Raw genomic sequence first — 15358 nt, 5'->3', positions numbered from 1 at the left:
ACTGCCATTAAGTCCTCGTTAGTATAGTGGTCAGTATCCCCGCCTGTCACGCGGGAGACCGGGGTTCAATTCCCTGACGGGGAGATGATTCTTTTAAGTTGCCCAACTTAATGAAAAAGATGCACTTACTCATGAAGTAAAATATAGTTGTCATTACACCTGCTTATCACGATTGAGACCAGTGTTGACTTTAGTGATAGCCAAAATGCTTACTGATGTGTTAACCGAAACTCAGAAGATGCTCTCTAAATTTCAATCTCAACTTACTGTTCTTTCAAAAACAATTTATCTCTAAAATACTTGGAAAATGACATGAAACAGTGGTAAATCATGGGCTGCTTATAAACTCTGTGGGACAGGGATAGAAGACAAATCGGTGTTTTTGGTTAGTACTGACCCCTGGTGGCTAATAGCTATAAGCTGCTAATGGTAAAGTGAGCTGATTATATATATATATATATATATATACAGATATAAATATAGATAGATTAATTTAATTAAAAAACTTTCTTGATAAAACTGATTGTTTTTGGAAGATCATTCTGTGTTCTCCCTGTTTATGAAAAAAGATGAATTTCCCTAAGCAAAAGCAGTAGAGCTGCCTATTCCAGTTAGCTGAATTTGTCATGGGCATTCCCTATCCTCAAAGAGGTGAGGACTGTTAAACTACTGCCATTAAGTCCTCGTTAGTATAGTGGTCAGTATCCCCGCCTGTCACGCGGGAGACCGGGGTTCAATTCCCCGACGGGGAGATGATACCTTTAAGTTGCCCAACTTAATGAAAAAGATGCACTTACTCATGAAGTAAAATATAGTTGTCATTACACCTGCTTATCACGATTGAGACCAGCGTTGACTTTAGTGATAGCCAAAATGCTTACTGATGTGTTAACCGAAACTCAGAAGATGCTCTCTAAATTTCAATCTCAACTTACTGTTCTTTCAAAAACAATTTATCTCTAAAATACTTGGAAAATGACATGAAACAGTGGTAAATCATGGGCTGCTTATAAACTCTGTGGGACAGGGATAGAAGACAAATCGGTGTTTTTGGTTAGTACTGACCCCTGGTGGCTAATAGCTATAAGCTGCTAATGGTAAAGTGAGCTGATTATATATATATATATATATATATACAGACATAAATATAGATAGATTAATTTAATTAAAAAACTTTCTTGATAAAACTGATTGTTTTTGGAAGATCATTCTGTGTTCTCCCTGTTTATGAAAAAAGATGAATTTCCCTAAGCAAAAGCAGTAGAGCTGCCTATTCCATTTAGCTGAATTTGTCATGGGCATTCCCTATCCTCAAAGAGGTGAGGACTGTTAAACTACTGCCATTAAGTCCTCGTTAGTATAGTGGTCAGTATCCCCGCCTGTCACGCGGGAGACCGGGGTTCAATTCCCCGACGGGGAGATGATACTTTTAAGTTGCCCAACTTAATGAAAAAGATGCACTTACTCATGAAGTAAAATATAGTTGTCATTACACCTGCTTATCACGATTGAGACCAGCGTTGACTTTAGTGATAGCCAAAATGCTTACTGATGTGTTAACCGAAACTCAGAAGATGCTCTCTAAATTTCAATCTCAACTTACTGTTCTTTCAAAAACAATTTATCTCTAAAATACTTGGAAAATGACATGAAACAGTGGTAAATCATGGGCTGCTTATAAACTCTGTGGGACAGGGATAGAAGACAAATCGGTGTTTTTGGTTAGTACTGACCCCTGGTGGCTAATAGCTATAAGCTGCTAATGGTAAAGTGAGCTGATTAAATATATATAAATATATATATATATATATATATATATATATATATATACAGATATAAATATAGATAGATTAATTTAATTAAAAAACTTTCTTGATAAAACTGATTGTTTTTGGAAGATCATTCTGTGTTCTCCCTGTTTATGAAAAAAGATGAATTTCCCTAAGCAAAAGCAGTAGAGCTGCCTATTCCAATTAGCAGAATTGCTCATGGGCATTCCCTATCCTCAAAGAGGTGAGGACTGTTAAACTACTGCCATTAAGTCCTCGTTAGTATAGTGGTCAGTATCCCCGCCTGTCACGCGGGAGACCGGGGTTCAATTCCCCGACGGGGAGATGATTCTTTTAAGTTGCCCAACTTAATGAAAAAGATGCACTTACTCATGAAGTAAAATATAGTTGTCATTACACCTGCTTATCACGATTGAGACCAGTGTTGACTTTAGTGATAGCCAAAATGCTTACTGATGTGTTAACTGAAACTCAGAAGATGCTCTCTAAATTTCAATCTCAACTTACTGTTCTTTCAAAAACAATTTATCTCTAAAATACTTGGAAAATGACATGAAACAGTGGTAAATCATGGGCTGCTTATAAACTCTGTGGGACAGGGATAGAAGACAAATCGGTGTTTTTGGTTAGTACTGACCCCTGGTGGCTAATAGCTATAAGCTGCTAATGGTAAAGTGAGCTGATTAAATATATATATATATATATATATATATATATATATATATATATATATACAGATATAAATATAGATAGATTAATTTAATTTAAAAACTTTCTTGATAAAACTGATTGTTTTTGGAAGATCATTCTGTGTTCTCCCTGTTTATGAAAAAAGATTAATTTCCCTAAGCAAAAGCATTAGAGCTGCCTATTCCAATTAGCTGAATTGCTCATGGGCATTCCCTATCCTCAAAGAGGTGAGGACTGTTAAACTACTGCCATTAAGTCCTCGTTAGTATAGTGGTCAGTATCCCCGCCTGTCACGCGGGAGACCGGGGTTCAATTTCCCGACGGGGAGATGATTCTTTTAAGTTGCCCAACTTAATGAAAAAGATGCACTTACTCATGAAGTAAAATATAGTTGTCATTACACCTGCTTATCACGATTGAGACCAGTGTTGACTTTAGTGATAGCCAAAATGCTTACTCATGTGTTAACCGAAACTCAGAAGATGCTCTCTCAATTTCAATCTCAACTTACTGTTCTTTCAAAAACAATTTATCTCTAAAATACTTGGAAAATGACATGAAACAGTGGTAAAACATGGGCTGCTTATAAACTCTGTGGGACAGGGATAGAAGACAAATCGGTGTTTTTGGTTAGTACTGACCCCTGGTGGCTAATAGCTATAAGCTGCTAATGGTAAAGTGAGCTGATTATATATATATATATATATACAGATATAAATATAGATAGATTAATTTAATTAAAAAACTTTCTTGATAAAACTGATTGTTTTTGGAAGATCATTCTGTGTTCTCCCTGTTTATGAAAAAAGATGAATTTCCCTAAGCAAAAGCAGTAGAGCTGCCTATTCCAGTTAGCTGAATTTGTCATGGGCATTCCCTATCCTCAAAGAGGTGAGGACTGTTAAACTACTGCCATTAAGTCCTCGTTAGTATAGTGGTCAGTATCCCCGCCTGTCACGCGGGAGACCGGGGTTCAATTCCCCGACGGGGAGATGATACCTTTAAGTTGCCCAACTTAATGAAAAAGATGCACTTACTCATGAAGTAAAATATAGTTGTCATTACACCTGCTTATCACGATTGAGACCAGCGTTGACTTTAGTGATAGCCAAAATGCTTACTGATGTGTTAACCGAAACTCAGAAGATGCTCTCTAAATTTCAATCTCAACTTACTGTTCTTTCAAAAACAATTTATCTCTAAAATACTTGGAAAATGACATGAAACAGTGGTAAATCATGGGCTGCTTATAAACTCTGTGGGACAGGGATAGAAGACAAATCGGTGTTTTTGGTTAGTACTGACCCCTGGTGGCTAATAGCTATAAGCTGCTAATGGTAAAGTGAGCTGATTATATATATATATATATATATATACAGACATAAATATAGATAGATTAATTTAATTAAAAAACTTTCTTGATAAAACTGATTGTTTTTGGAAGATCATTCTGTGTTCTCCCTGTTTATGAAAAAAGATGAATTTCCCTAAGCAAAAGCAGTAGAGCTGCCTATTCCATTTAGCTGAATTTGTCATGGGCATTCCCTATCCTCAAAGAGGTGAGGACTGTTAAACTACTGCCATTAAGTCCTCGTTAGTATAGTGGTCAGTATCCCCGCCTGTCACGCGGGAGACCGGGGTTCAATTCCCCGACGGGGAGATGATACTTTTAAGTTGCCCAACTTAATGAAAAAGATGCACTTACTCATGAAGTAAAATATAGTTGTCATTACACCTGCTTATCACGATTGAGACCAGCGTTGACTTTAGTGATAGCCAAAATGCTTACTGATGTGTTAACCGAAACTCAGAAGATGCTCTCTAAATTTCAATCTCAACTTACTGTTCTTTCAAAAACAATTTATCTCTAAAATACTTGGAAAATGACATGAAACAGTGGTAAATCATGGGCTGCTTATAAACTCTGTGGGACAGGGATAGAAGACAAATCGGTGTTTTTGGTTAGTACTGACCCCTGGTGGCTAATAGCTATAAGCTGCTAATGGTAAAGTGAGCTGATTAAATATATATAAATATATATATATATATATATATATATATATATATATATACAGATATAAATATAGATAGATTAATTTAATTAAAAAACTTTCTTGATAAAACTGATTGTTTTTGGAAGATCATTCTGTGTTCTCCCTGTTTATGAAAAAAGATGAATTTCCCTAAGCAAAAGCAGTAGAGCTGCCTATTCCAATTAGCAGAATTGCTCATGGGCATTCCCTATCCTCAAAGAGGTGAGGACTGTTAAACTACTGCCATTAAGTCCTCGTTAGTATAGTGGTCAGTATCCCCGCCTGTCACGCGGGAGACCGGGGTTCAATTCCCCGACGGGGAGATGATTCTTTTAAGTTGCCCAACTTAATGAAAAAGATGCACTTACTCATGAAGTAAAATATAGTTGTCATTACACCTGCTTATCACGATTGAGACCAGTGTTGACTTTAGTGATAGCCAAAATGCTTACTGATGTGTTAACTGAAACTCAGAAGATGCTCTCTAAATTTCAATCTCAACTTACTGTTCTTTCAAAAACAATTTATCTCTAAAATACTTGGAAAATGACATGAAACAGTGGTAAATCATGGGCTGCTTATAAACTCTGTGGGACAGGGATAGAAGACAAATCGGTGTTTTTGGTTAGTACTGACCCCTGGTGGCTAATAGCTATAAGCTGCTAATGGTAAAGTGAGCTGATTAAATATATATATATATATATATATATATATATATATATATATATATATACAGATATAAATATAGATAGATTAATTTAATTTAAAAACTTTCTTGATAAAACTGATTGTTTTTGGAAGATCATTCTGTGTTCTCCCTGTTTATGAAAAAAGATTAATTTCCCTAAGCAAAAGCATTAGAGCTGCCTATTCCAATTAGCTGAATTGCTCATGGGCATTCCCTATCCTCAAAGAGGTGAGGACTGTTAAACTACTGCCATTAAGTCCTCGTTAGTATAGTGGTCAGTATCCCCGCCTGTCACGCGGGAGACCGGGGTTCAATTTCCCGACGGGGAGATGATTCTTTTAAGTTGCCCAACTTAATGAAAAAGATGCACTTACTCATGAAGTAAAATATAGTTGTCATTACACCTGCTTATCACGATTGAGACCAGTGTTGACTTTAGTGATAGCCAAAATGCTTACTCATGTGTTAACCGAAACTCAGAAGATGCTCTCTCAATTTCAATCTCAACTTACTGTTCTTTCAAAAACAATTTATCTCTAAAATACTTGGAAAATGACATGAAACAGTGGTAAAACATGGGCTGCTTATAAACTCTGTGGGACAGGGATAGAAGACAAATCGGTGTTTTTGGTTAGTACTGACCCCTGGTGGCTAATAGCTATAAGCTGCTAATGGTAAAGTGAGCTGATTATATATATATATATATATACAGATATAAATATAGATAGATTAATTTAATTAAAAAACTTTCTTGATAAAACTGATTGTTTTTGGAAGATCATTCTGTGTTCTCCCTGTTTATGAAAAAAGATGAATTTCCCTAAGCAAAAGCAGTAGAGCTGCCTATTCCAGTTAGCTGAATTTGTCATGGGCATTCCCTATCCTCAAAGAGGTGAGGACTGTTAAACTACTGCCATTAAGTCCTCGTTAGTATAGTGGTCAGTATCCCCGCCTGTCACGCGGGAGACCGGGGTTCAATTCCCCGACGGGGAGATGATACCTTTAAGTTGCCCAACTTAATGAAAAAGATGCACTTACTCATGAAGTAAAATATAGTTGTCATTACACCTGCTTATCACGATTGAGACCAGCGTTGACTTTAGTGATAGCCAAAATGCTTACTGATGTGTTAACCGAAACTCAGAAGATGCTCTCTAAATTTCAATCTCAACTTACTGTTCTTTCAAAAACAATTTATCTCTAAAATACTTGGAAAATGACATGAAACAGTGGTAAATCATGGGCTGCTTATAAACTCTGTGGGACAGGGATAGAAGACAAATCGGTGTTTTTGGTTAGTACTGACCCCTGGTGGCTAATAGCTATAAGCTGCTAATGGTAAAGTGAGCTGATTATATATATATATATATATATACAGATATAAATATAGATAGATTAATTTAATTAAAAAACTTTCTTGATAAAACTGATTGTTTTTGGAAGATCATTCTGTGTTCTCCCTGTTTATGAAAAAAGATGAATTTCCCTAAGCAAAAGCAGTAGAGCTGCCTATTCCAGTTAGCTGAATTTGTCATGGGCATTCCCTATCCTCAAAGAGGTGAGGACTGTTAAACTACTGCCATTAAGTCCTCGTTAGTATAGTGGTCAGTATCCCCGCCTGTCACGCGGGAGACCGGGGTTCAATTCCCCGACGGGGAGATGATACCTTTAAGTTGCCCAACTTAATGAAAAAGATGCACTTACTCATGAAGTAAAATATAGTTGTCATTACACCTGCTTATCACGATTGAGACCAGCGTTGACTTTAGTGATAGCCAAAATGCTTACTGATGTGTTAACCGAAACTCAGAAGATGCTCTCTAAATTTCAATCTCAACTTACTGTTCTTTCAAAAACAATTTATCTCTAAAATACTTGGAAAATGACATGAAACAGTGGTAAATCATGGGCTGCTTATAAACTCTGTGGGACAGGGATAGAAGACAAATCGGTGTTTTTGGTTAGTACTGACCCCTGGTGGCTAATAGCTATAAGCTGCTAATGGTAAAGTGAGCTGATTATATATATATATATATATATATACAGACATAAATATAGATAGATTAATTTAATTAAAAAACTTTCTTGATAAAACTGATTGTTTTTGGAAGATCATTCTGTGTTCTCCCTGTTTATGAAAAAAGATGAATTTCCCTAAGCAAAAGCAGTAGAGCTGCCTATTCCATTTAGCTGAATTTGTCATGGGCATTCCCTATCCTCAAAGAGGTGAGGACTGTTAAACTACTGCCATTAAGTCCTCGTTAGTATAGTGGTCAGTATCCCCGCCTGTCACGCGGGAGACCGGGGTTCAATTCCCCGACGGGGAGATGATACTTTTAAGTTGCCCAACTTAATGAAAAAGATGCACTTACTCATGAAGTAAAATATAGTTGTCATTACACCTGCTTATCACGATTGAGACCAGCGTTGACTTTAGTGATAGCCAAAATGCTTACTGATGTGTTAACCGAAACTCAGAAGATGCTCTCTAAATTTCAATCTCAACTTACTGTTCTTTCAAAAACAATTTATCTCTAAAATACTTGGAAAATGACATGAAACAGTGGTAAATCATGGGCTGCTTATAAACTCTGTGGGACAGGGATAGAAGACAAATCGGTGTTTTTGGTTAGTACTGACCCCTGGTGGCTAATAGCTATAAGCTGCTAATGGTAAAGTGAGCTGATTATATATATATATATATATATATACAGACATAAATATAGATAGATTAATTTAATTAAAAAACTTTCTTGATAAAACTGATTGTTTTTGGAAGATCATTCTGTGTTCTCCCTGTTTATGAAAAAAGATGAATTTCCCTAAGCAAAAGCAGTAGAGCTGCCTATTCCAGTTAGCTGAATTTGTCATGGGCATTCCCTATCCTCAAAGAGGTGAGGACTGTTAAACTACTGCCATTAAGTCCTCGTTAGTATAGTGGTCAGTATCCCCGCCTGTCACGCGGGAGACCGGGGTTCAATTCCCCGACGGGGAGATGATACCTTTAAGTTGCCCAACTTAATGAAAAAGATGCACTTACTCATGAAGTAAAATATAGTTGTCATTATACCTGCTTATCACGATTGAGACCAGCGTTGACTTTAGTGATAGCCAAAATGCTTACTGATGTGTTAACTGAAACTCAGAAGATGCTCTCTAAATTTCAATCTCAACTTACTGTTCTTTCAAAAACAATTTATCTCTAAAATACTTGGAAAATGACATGAAACAGTGGTAAATCATGGGCTGCTTATAAACTCTGTGGGACAGGGATAGAAGACAAATCGGTGTTTTTGGTTAGTACTGACCCCTGGTGGCTAATAGCTATAAGCTGCTAATGGTAAAGTGAGCTGATTAAATATATATAAATATATATATATATATATATATATATATATATACAGATATAAATATAGATAGATTAATTTAATTAAAAAACTTTCTTGATAAAACTGATTGTTTTTGGAAGATCATTCTGTGTTCTCCCTGTTTATGAAAAAAGATGAATTTCCCTAAGCAAAAGCAGTAGAGCTGCCTATTCCAATTAGCAGAATTGCTCATGGGCATTCCCTATCCTCAAAGAGGTGAGGACTGTTAAACTACTGCCATTAAGTCCTCGTTAGTATAGTGGTCAGTATCCCCGCCTGTCACGCGGGAGACCGGGGTTCAATTCCCCGACGGGGAGATGATTCTTTTAAGTTGCCCAACTTAATGAAAAAGATGCACTTACTCATGAAGTAAAATATAGTTGTCATTACACCTGCTTATCACGATTGAGACCAGTGTTGACTTTAGTGATAGCCAAAATGCTTACTGATGTGTTAACTGAAACTCAGAAGATGCTCTCTAAATTTCAATCTCAACTTACTGTTCTTTCAAAAACAATTTATCTCTAAAATACTTGGAAAATGACATGAAACAGTGGTAAATCATGGGCTGCTTATAAACTCTGTGGGACAGGGATAGAAGACAAATCGGTGTTTTTGGTTAGTACTGACCCCTGGTGGCTAATAGCTATAAGCTGCTAATGGTAAAGTGAGCTGATTAAATATATATATATATATATATATATATATATATATATATATATATATATATATATATATATACAGATATAAATATAGATAGATTAATTTAATTTAAAAACTTTCTTGATAAAACTGATTGTTTTTGGAAGATCATTCTGTGTTCTCCCTGTTTATGAAAAAAGATTAATTTCCCTAAGCAAAAGCATTAGAGCTGCCTATTCCAATTAGCTGAATTGCTCATGGGCATTCCCTATCCTCAAAGAGGTGAGGACTGTTAAACTACTGCCATTAAGTCCTCGTTAGTATAGTGGTCAGTATCCCCGCCTGTCACGCGGGAGACCGGGGTTCAATTTCCCGACGGGGAGATGATTCTTTTAAGTTGCCCAACTTAATGAAAAAGATGCACTTACTCATGAAGTAAAATATAGTTGTCATTACACCTGCTTATCACGATTGAGACCAGTGTTGACTTTAGTGATAGCCAAAATGCTTACTCATGTGTTAACCGAAACTCAGAAGATGCTCTCTCAATTTCAATCTCAACTTACTGTTCTTTCAAAAACAATTTATCTCTAAAATACTTGGAAAATGACATGAAACAGTGGTAAAACATGGGCTGCTTATAAACTCTGTGGGACAGGGATAGAAGACAAATCGGTGTTTTTGGTTAGTACTGACCCCTGGTGGCTAATAGCTATAAGCTGCTAATGGTAAAGTGAGCTGATTATATATATATATATATATACAGATATAAATATAGATAGATTAATTTAATTAAAAAACTTTCTTGATAAAACTGATTGTTTTTGGAAGATCATTCTGTGTTCTCCCTGTTTATGAAAAAAGATGAATTTCCCTAAGCAAAAGCAGTAGAGCTGCCTATTCCAGTTAGCTGAATTTGTCATGGGCATTCCCTATCCTCAAAGAGGTGAGGACTGTTAAACTACTGCCATTAAGTCCTCGTTAGTATAGTGGTCAGTATCCCCGCCTGTCACGCGGGAGACCGGGGTTCAATTCCCTGACGGGGAGATGATTCTTTTAAGTTGCCCAACTTAATGAAAAAGATGCACTTACTCATGAAGTAAAATATAGTTGTCATTACACCTGCTTATCACGATTGAGACCAGTGTTGACTTTAGTGATAGCCAAAATGCTTACTGATGTGTTAACCGAAACTCAGAAGATGCTCTCTAAATTTCAATCTCAACTTACTGTTCTTTCAAAAACAATTTATCTCTAAAATACTTGGAAAATGACATGAAACAGTGGTAAATCATGGGCTGCTTATAAACTCTGTGGGACAGGGATAGAAGACAAATCGGTGTTTTTGGTTAGTACTGACCCCTGGTGGCTAATAGCTATAAGCTGCTAATGGTAAAGTGAGCTGATTATATATATATATATATATATATACAGACATAAATATAGATAGATTAATTTAATTAAAAAACTTTCTTGATAAAACTGATTGTTTTTGGAAGATCATTCTGTGTTCTCCCTGTTTATGAAAAAAGATGAATTTCCCTAAGCAAAAGCAGTAGAGCTGCCTATTCCATTTAGCTGAATTTGTCATGGGCATTCCCTATCCTCAAAGAGGTGAGGACTGTTAAACTACTGCCATTAAGTCCTCGTTAGTATAGTGGTCAGTATCCCCGCCTGTCACGCGGGAGACCGGGGTTCAATTCCCCGACGGGGAGATGATACTTTTAAGTTGCCCAACTTAATGAAAAAGATGCACTTACTCATGAAGTAAAATATAGTTGTCATTACACCTGCTTATCACGATTGAGACCAGCGTTGACTTTAGTGATAGCCAAAATGCTTACTGATGTGTTAACCGAAACTCAGAAGATGCTCTCTAAATTTCAATCTCAACTTACTGTTCTTTCAAAAACAATTTATCTCTAAAATACTTGGAAAATGACATGAAACAGTGGTAAATCATGGGCTGCTTATAAACTCTGTGGGACAGGGATAGAAGACAAATCGGTGTTTTTGGTTAGTACTGACCCCTGGTGGCTAATAGCTATAAGCTGCTAATGGTAAAGTGAGCTGATTATATATATATATATATATATATACAGACATAAATATAGATAGATTAATTTAATTAAAAAACTTTCTTGATAAAACTGATTGTTTTTGGAAGATCATTCTGTGTTCTCCCTGTTTATGAAAAAAGATGAATTTCCCTAAGCAAAAGCAGTAGAGCTGCCTATTCCAGTTAGCTGAATTTGTCATGGGCATTCCCTATCCTCAAAGAGGTGAGGACTGTTAAACTACTGCCATTAAGTCCTCGTTAGTATAGTGGTCAGTATCCCCGCCTGTCACGCGGGAGACCGGGGTTCAATTCCCCGACGGGGAGATGATACCTTTAAGTTGCCCAACTTAATGAAAAAGATGCACTTACTCATGAAGTAAAATATAGTTGTCATTATACCTGCTTATCACGATTGAGACCAGCGTTGACTTTAGTGATAGCCAAAATGCTTACTGATGTGTTAACTGAAACTCAGAAGATGCTCTCTAAATTTCAATCTCAACTTACTGTTCTTTCAAAAACAATTTATCTCTAAAATACTTGGAAAATGACATGAAACAGTGGTAAATCATGGGCTGCTTATAAACTCTGTGGGACAGGGATAGAAGACAAATCGGTGTTTTTGGTTAGTACTGACCCCTGGTGGCTAATAGCTATAAGCTGCTAATGGTAAAGTGAGCTGATTAAATATATATAAATATATATATATATATATATATATATATATATATATACAGATATAAATATAGATAGATTAATTTAATTAAAAAACTTTCTTGATAAAACTGATTGTTTTTGGAAGATCATTCTGTGTTCTCCCTGTTTATGAAAAAAGATGAATTTCCCTAAGCAAAAGCAGTAGAGCTGCCTATTCCAATTAGCAGAATTGCTCATGGGCATTCCCTATCCTCAAAGAGGTGAGGACTGTTAAACTACTGCCATTAAGTCCTCGTTAGTATAGTGGTCAGTATCCCCGCCTGTCACGCGGGAGACCGGGGTTCAATTCCCCGACGGGGAGATGATTCTTTTAAGTTGCCCAACTTAATGAAAAAGATGCACTTACTCATGAAGTAAAATATAGTTGTCATTACACCTGCTTATCACGATTGAGACCAGTGTTGACTTTAGTGATAGCCAAAATGCTTACTGATGTGTTAACTGAAACTCAGAAGATGCTCTCTAAATTTCAATCTCAACTTACTGTTCTTTCAAAAACAATTTATCTCTAAAATACTTGGAAAATGACATGAAACAGTGGTAAATCATGGGCTGCTTATAAACTCTGTGGGACAGGGATAGAAGACAAATCGGTGTTTTTGGTTAGTACTGACCCCTGGTGGCTAATAGCTATAAGCTGCTAATGGTAAAGTGAGCTGATTAAATATATATATATATATATATATATATATATATATATATATATATATATATATATACAGATATAAATATAGATAGATTAATTTAATTTAAAAACTTTCTTGATAAAACTGATTGTTTTTGGAAGATCATTCTGTGTTCTCCCTGTTTATGAAAAAAGATTAATTTCCCTAAGCAAAAGCATTAGAGCTGCCTATTCCAATTAGCTGAATTGCTCATGGGCATTCCCTATCCTCAAAGAGGTGAGGACTGTTAAACTACTGCCATTAAGTCCTCGTTAGTATAGTGGTCAGTATCCCCGCCTGTCACGCGGGAGACCGGGGTTCAATTTCCCGACGGGGAGATGATTCTTTTAAGTTGCCCAACTTAATGAAAAAGATGCACTTACTCATGAAGTAAAATATAGTTGTCATTACACCTGCTTATCACGATTGAGACCAGTGTTGACTTTAGTGATAGCCAAAATGCTTACTCATGTGTTAACCGAAACTCAGAAGATGCTCTCTCAATTTCAATCTCAACTTACTGTTCTTTCAAAAACAATTTATCTCTAAAATACTTGGAAAATGACATGAAACAGTGGTAAAACATGGGCTGCTTATAAACTCTGTGGGACAGGGATAGAAGACAAATCGGTGTTTTTGGTTAGTACTGACCCCTGGTGGCTAATAGCTATAAGCTGCTAATGGTAAAGTGAGCTGATTATATATATATATATATATACAGATATAAATATAGATAGATTAATTTAATTAAAAAACTTTCTTGATAAAACTGATTGTTTTTGGAAGATCATTCTGTGTTCTCCCTGTTTATGAAAAAAGATGAATTTCCCTAAGCAAAAGCAGTAGAGCTGCCTATTCCAGTTAGCTGAATTTGTCATGGGCATTCCCTATCCTCAAAGAGGTGAGGACTGTTAAACTACTGCCATTAAGTCCTCGTTAGTATAGTGGTCAGTATCCCCGCCTGTCACGCGGGAGACCGGGGTTCAATTCCCCGACGGGGAGATGATACCTTTAAGTTGCCCAACTTAATGAAAAAGATGCACTTACTCATGAAGTAAAATATAGTTGTCATTACACCTGCTTATCACGATTGAGACCAGCGTTGACTTTAGTGATAGCCAAAATGCTTACTGATGTGTTAACCGAAACTCAGAAGATGCTCTCTAAATTTCAATCTCAACTTACTGTTCTTTCAAAAACAATTTATCTCTAAAATACTTGGAAAATGACATGAAACAGTGGTAAATCATGGGCTGCTTATAAACTCTGTGGGACAGGGATAGAAGACAAATCGGTGTTTTTGGTTAGTACTGACCCCTGGTGGCTAATAGCTATAAGCTGCTAATGGTAAAGTGAGCTGATTATATATATATATATATATATACAGATATAAATATAGATAGATTAATTTAATTAAAAAACTTTCTTGATAAAACTGATTGTTTTTGGAAGATCATTCTGTGTTCTCCCTGTTTATGAAAAAAGATGAATTTCCCTAAGCAAAAGCAGTAGAGCTGCCTATTCCAGTTAGCTGAATTTGTCATGGGCATTCCCTATCCTCAAAGAGGTGAGGACTGTTAAACTACTGCCATTAAGTCCTCGTTAGTATAGTGGTCAGTATCCCCGCCTGTCACGCGGGAGACCGGGGTTCAATTCCCCGACGGGGAGATGATACCTTTAAGTTGCCCAACTTAATGAAAAAGATGCACTTACTCATGAAGTAAAATATAGTTGTCATTACACCTGCTTATCACGATTGAGACCAGCGTTGACTTTAGTGATAGCCAAAATGCTTACTGATGTGTTAACCGAAACTCAGAAGATGCTCTCTAAATTTCAATCTCAACTTACTGTTCTTTCAAAAACAATTTATCTCTAAAATACTTGGAAAATGACATGAAACAGTGGTAAATCATGGGCTGCTTATAAACTCTGTGGGACAGGGATAGAAGACAAATCGGTGTTTTTGGTTAGTACTGACCCCTGGTGGCTAATAGCTATAAGCTGCTAATGGTAAAGTGAGCTGATTATATATATATATATATATATATACAGACATAAATATAGATAGATTAATTTAATTAAAAAACTTTCTTGATAAAACTGATTGTTTTTGGAAGATCATTCTGTGTTCTCCCTGTTTATGAAAAAAGATGAATTTCCCTAAGCAAAAGCAGTAGAGCTGCCTATTCCAGTTAGCTGAATTTGTCATGGGCATTCCCTATCCTCAAAGAGGTGAGGACTGTTAAACTACTGCCATTAAGTCCTCGTTAGTATAGTGGTCAGTATCCCCGCCTGTCACGCGGGAGACCGGGGTTCAATTCCCCGACGGGGAGATGATACCTTTAAGTTGCCCAACTTAATGAAAAAGATGCACTTACTCATGAAGTAAAATATAGTTGTCATTATACCTGCTTATCACGATTGAGACCAGCGTTGACTTTAGTGATAGCCAAAATGCTTACTGATGTGTTAACTGAAACTCAGAAGATGCTCTCTAAATTTCAATCTCAACTTACTGTTCTTTCAAAAACAATTTATCTCTAAAATACTTGGAAAATGACATGAAACAGTGGTAAATCATGGGCTGCTTATAAACTCTGTGGGACAGGGATAGAAGACAAATCGGTGTTTTTGGTTAGTACTGACCCCTGGTGGCTAATAGCTATAAGCTGCTAATGGTAAAGTGAGCTGATTAAATATATA

At 36.3% G+C, this 15358-nt stretch overlaps 23 non-coding genes across 23 annotated transcripts; all 23 read left to right on the top strand.

Annotated features, from left to right (window-relative positions):
• Positions 1-12: 12 nt before the first annotated feature.
• Positions 13-84, top strand: TRNAD-GUC (transfer RNA aspartic acid (anticodon GUC)). The gene has a single exon. It is a non-coding gene; the product is annotated as a tRNA-Asp (tRNA).
• Positions 85-680: 596 nt separating this feature from the next.
• TRNAD-GUC (transfer RNA aspartic acid (anticodon GUC)) lies at positions 681-752 on the top strand. The gene has a single exon. It is a non-coding gene; the product is annotated as a tRNA-Asp (tRNA).
• A 596-nt stretch (positions 753-1348) lies between these two features.
• On the top strand, positions 1349-1420 carry TRNAD-GUC (transfer RNA aspartic acid (anticodon GUC)). The gene has a single exon. It is a non-coding gene; the product is annotated as a tRNA-Asp (tRNA).
• Positions 1421-2042: 622 nt separating this feature from the next.
• Positions 2043-2114, top strand: TRNAD-GUC (transfer RNA aspartic acid (anticodon GUC)). Its single transcript has one exon. It is a non-coding gene; the product is annotated as a tRNA-Asp (tRNA).
• Positions 2115-2736: 622 nt separating this feature from the next.
• TRNAD-GUC (transfer RNA aspartic acid (anticodon GUC)) lies at positions 2737-2808 on the top strand. The gene has a single exon. It is a non-coding gene; the product is annotated as a tRNA-Asp (tRNA).
• A 592-nt stretch (positions 2809-3400) lies between these two features.
• Positions 3401-3472, top strand: TRNAD-GUC (transfer RNA aspartic acid (anticodon GUC)). Its single transcript has one exon. It is a non-coding gene; the product is annotated as a tRNA-Asp (tRNA).
• A 596-nt stretch (positions 3473-4068) lies between these two features.
• On the top strand, positions 4069-4140 carry TRNAD-GUC (transfer RNA aspartic acid (anticodon GUC)). Its single transcript has one exon. It is a non-coding gene; the product is annotated as a tRNA-Asp (tRNA).
• A 624-nt stretch (positions 4141-4764) lies between these two features.
• Positions 4765-4836, top strand: TRNAD-GUC (transfer RNA aspartic acid (anticodon GUC)). The gene has a single exon. It is a non-coding gene; the product is annotated as a tRNA-Asp (tRNA).
• Positions 4837-5458: 622 nt separating this feature from the next.
• TRNAD-GUC (transfer RNA aspartic acid (anticodon GUC)) lies at positions 5459-5530 on the top strand. The gene has a single exon. It is a non-coding gene; the product is annotated as a tRNA-Asp (tRNA).
• A 592-nt stretch (positions 5531-6122) lies between these two features.
• TRNAD-GUC (transfer RNA aspartic acid (anticodon GUC)) lies at positions 6123-6194 on the top strand. Its single transcript has one exon. It is a non-coding gene; the product is annotated as a tRNA-Asp (tRNA).
• A 594-nt stretch (positions 6195-6788) lies between these two features.
• On the top strand, positions 6789-6860 carry TRNAD-GUC (transfer RNA aspartic acid (anticodon GUC)). The gene has a single exon. It is a non-coding gene; the product is annotated as a tRNA-Asp (tRNA).
• Positions 6861-7456: 596 nt separating this feature from the next.
• On the top strand, positions 7457-7528 carry TRNAD-GUC (transfer RNA aspartic acid (anticodon GUC)). The gene has a single exon. It is a non-coding gene; the product is annotated as a tRNA-Asp (tRNA).
• A 596-nt stretch (positions 7529-8124) lies between these two features.
• On the top strand, positions 8125-8196 carry TRNAD-GUC (transfer RNA aspartic acid (anticodon GUC)). Its single transcript has one exon. It is a non-coding gene; the product is annotated as a tRNA-Asp (tRNA).
• A 618-nt stretch (positions 8197-8814) lies between these two features.
• TRNAD-GUC (transfer RNA aspartic acid (anticodon GUC)) lies at positions 8815-8886 on the top strand. Its single transcript has one exon. It is a non-coding gene; the product is annotated as a tRNA-Asp (tRNA).
• Positions 8887-9522: 636 nt separating this feature from the next.
• On the top strand, positions 9523-9594 carry TRNAD-GUC (transfer RNA aspartic acid (anticodon GUC)). The gene has a single exon. It is a non-coding gene; the product is annotated as a tRNA-Asp (tRNA).
• Positions 9595-10186: 592 nt separating this feature from the next.
• TRNAD-GUC (transfer RNA aspartic acid (anticodon GUC)) lies at positions 10187-10258 on the top strand. The gene has a single exon. It is a non-coding gene; the product is annotated as a tRNA-Asp (tRNA).
• A 596-nt stretch (positions 10259-10854) lies between these two features.
• TRNAD-GUC (transfer RNA aspartic acid (anticodon GUC)) lies at positions 10855-10926 on the top strand. The gene has a single exon. It is a non-coding gene; the product is annotated as a tRNA-Asp (tRNA).
• A 596-nt stretch (positions 10927-11522) lies between these two features.
• TRNAD-GUC (transfer RNA aspartic acid (anticodon GUC)) lies at positions 11523-11594 on the top strand. Its single transcript has one exon. It is a non-coding gene; the product is annotated as a tRNA-Asp (tRNA).
• A 622-nt stretch (positions 11595-12216) lies between these two features.
• TRNAD-GUC (transfer RNA aspartic acid (anticodon GUC)) lies at positions 12217-12288 on the top strand. The gene has a single exon. It is a non-coding gene; the product is annotated as a tRNA-Asp (tRNA).
• Positions 12289-12918: 630 nt separating this feature from the next.
• TRNAD-GUC (transfer RNA aspartic acid (anticodon GUC)) lies at positions 12919-12990 on the top strand. The gene has a single exon. It is a non-coding gene; the product is annotated as a tRNA-Asp (tRNA).
• Positions 12991-13582: 592 nt separating this feature from the next.
• On the top strand, positions 13583-13654 carry TRNAD-GUC (transfer RNA aspartic acid (anticodon GUC)). The gene has a single exon. It is a non-coding gene; the product is annotated as a tRNA-Asp (tRNA).
• Positions 13655-14248: 594 nt separating this feature from the next.
• Positions 14249-14320, top strand: TRNAD-GUC (transfer RNA aspartic acid (anticodon GUC)). Its single transcript has one exon. It is a non-coding gene; the product is annotated as a tRNA-Asp (tRNA).
• Positions 14321-14916: 596 nt separating this feature from the next.
• TRNAD-GUC (transfer RNA aspartic acid (anticodon GUC)) lies at positions 14917-14988 on the top strand. Its single transcript has one exon. It is a non-coding gene; the product is annotated as a tRNA-Asp (tRNA).
• Positions 14989-15358: the final 370 nt, after the last annotated feature.

The sequence above is a fragment of the Pleurodeles waltl genome, unplaced genomic scaffold, assembly GCF_031143425.1.
Source record: "Pleurodeles waltl isolate 20211129_DDA unplaced genomic scaffold, aPleWal1.hap1.20221129 scaffold_387, whole genome shotgun sequence".
NCBI classification, from domain to species: Eukaryota; Metazoa; Chordata; class Amphibia; order Caudata; family Salamandridae; genus Pleurodeles; species Pleurodeles waltl.
Note: the sequence above shows the minus strand (reverse complement) of the source record. Positions and strands in the feature narration are given on the sequence as shown.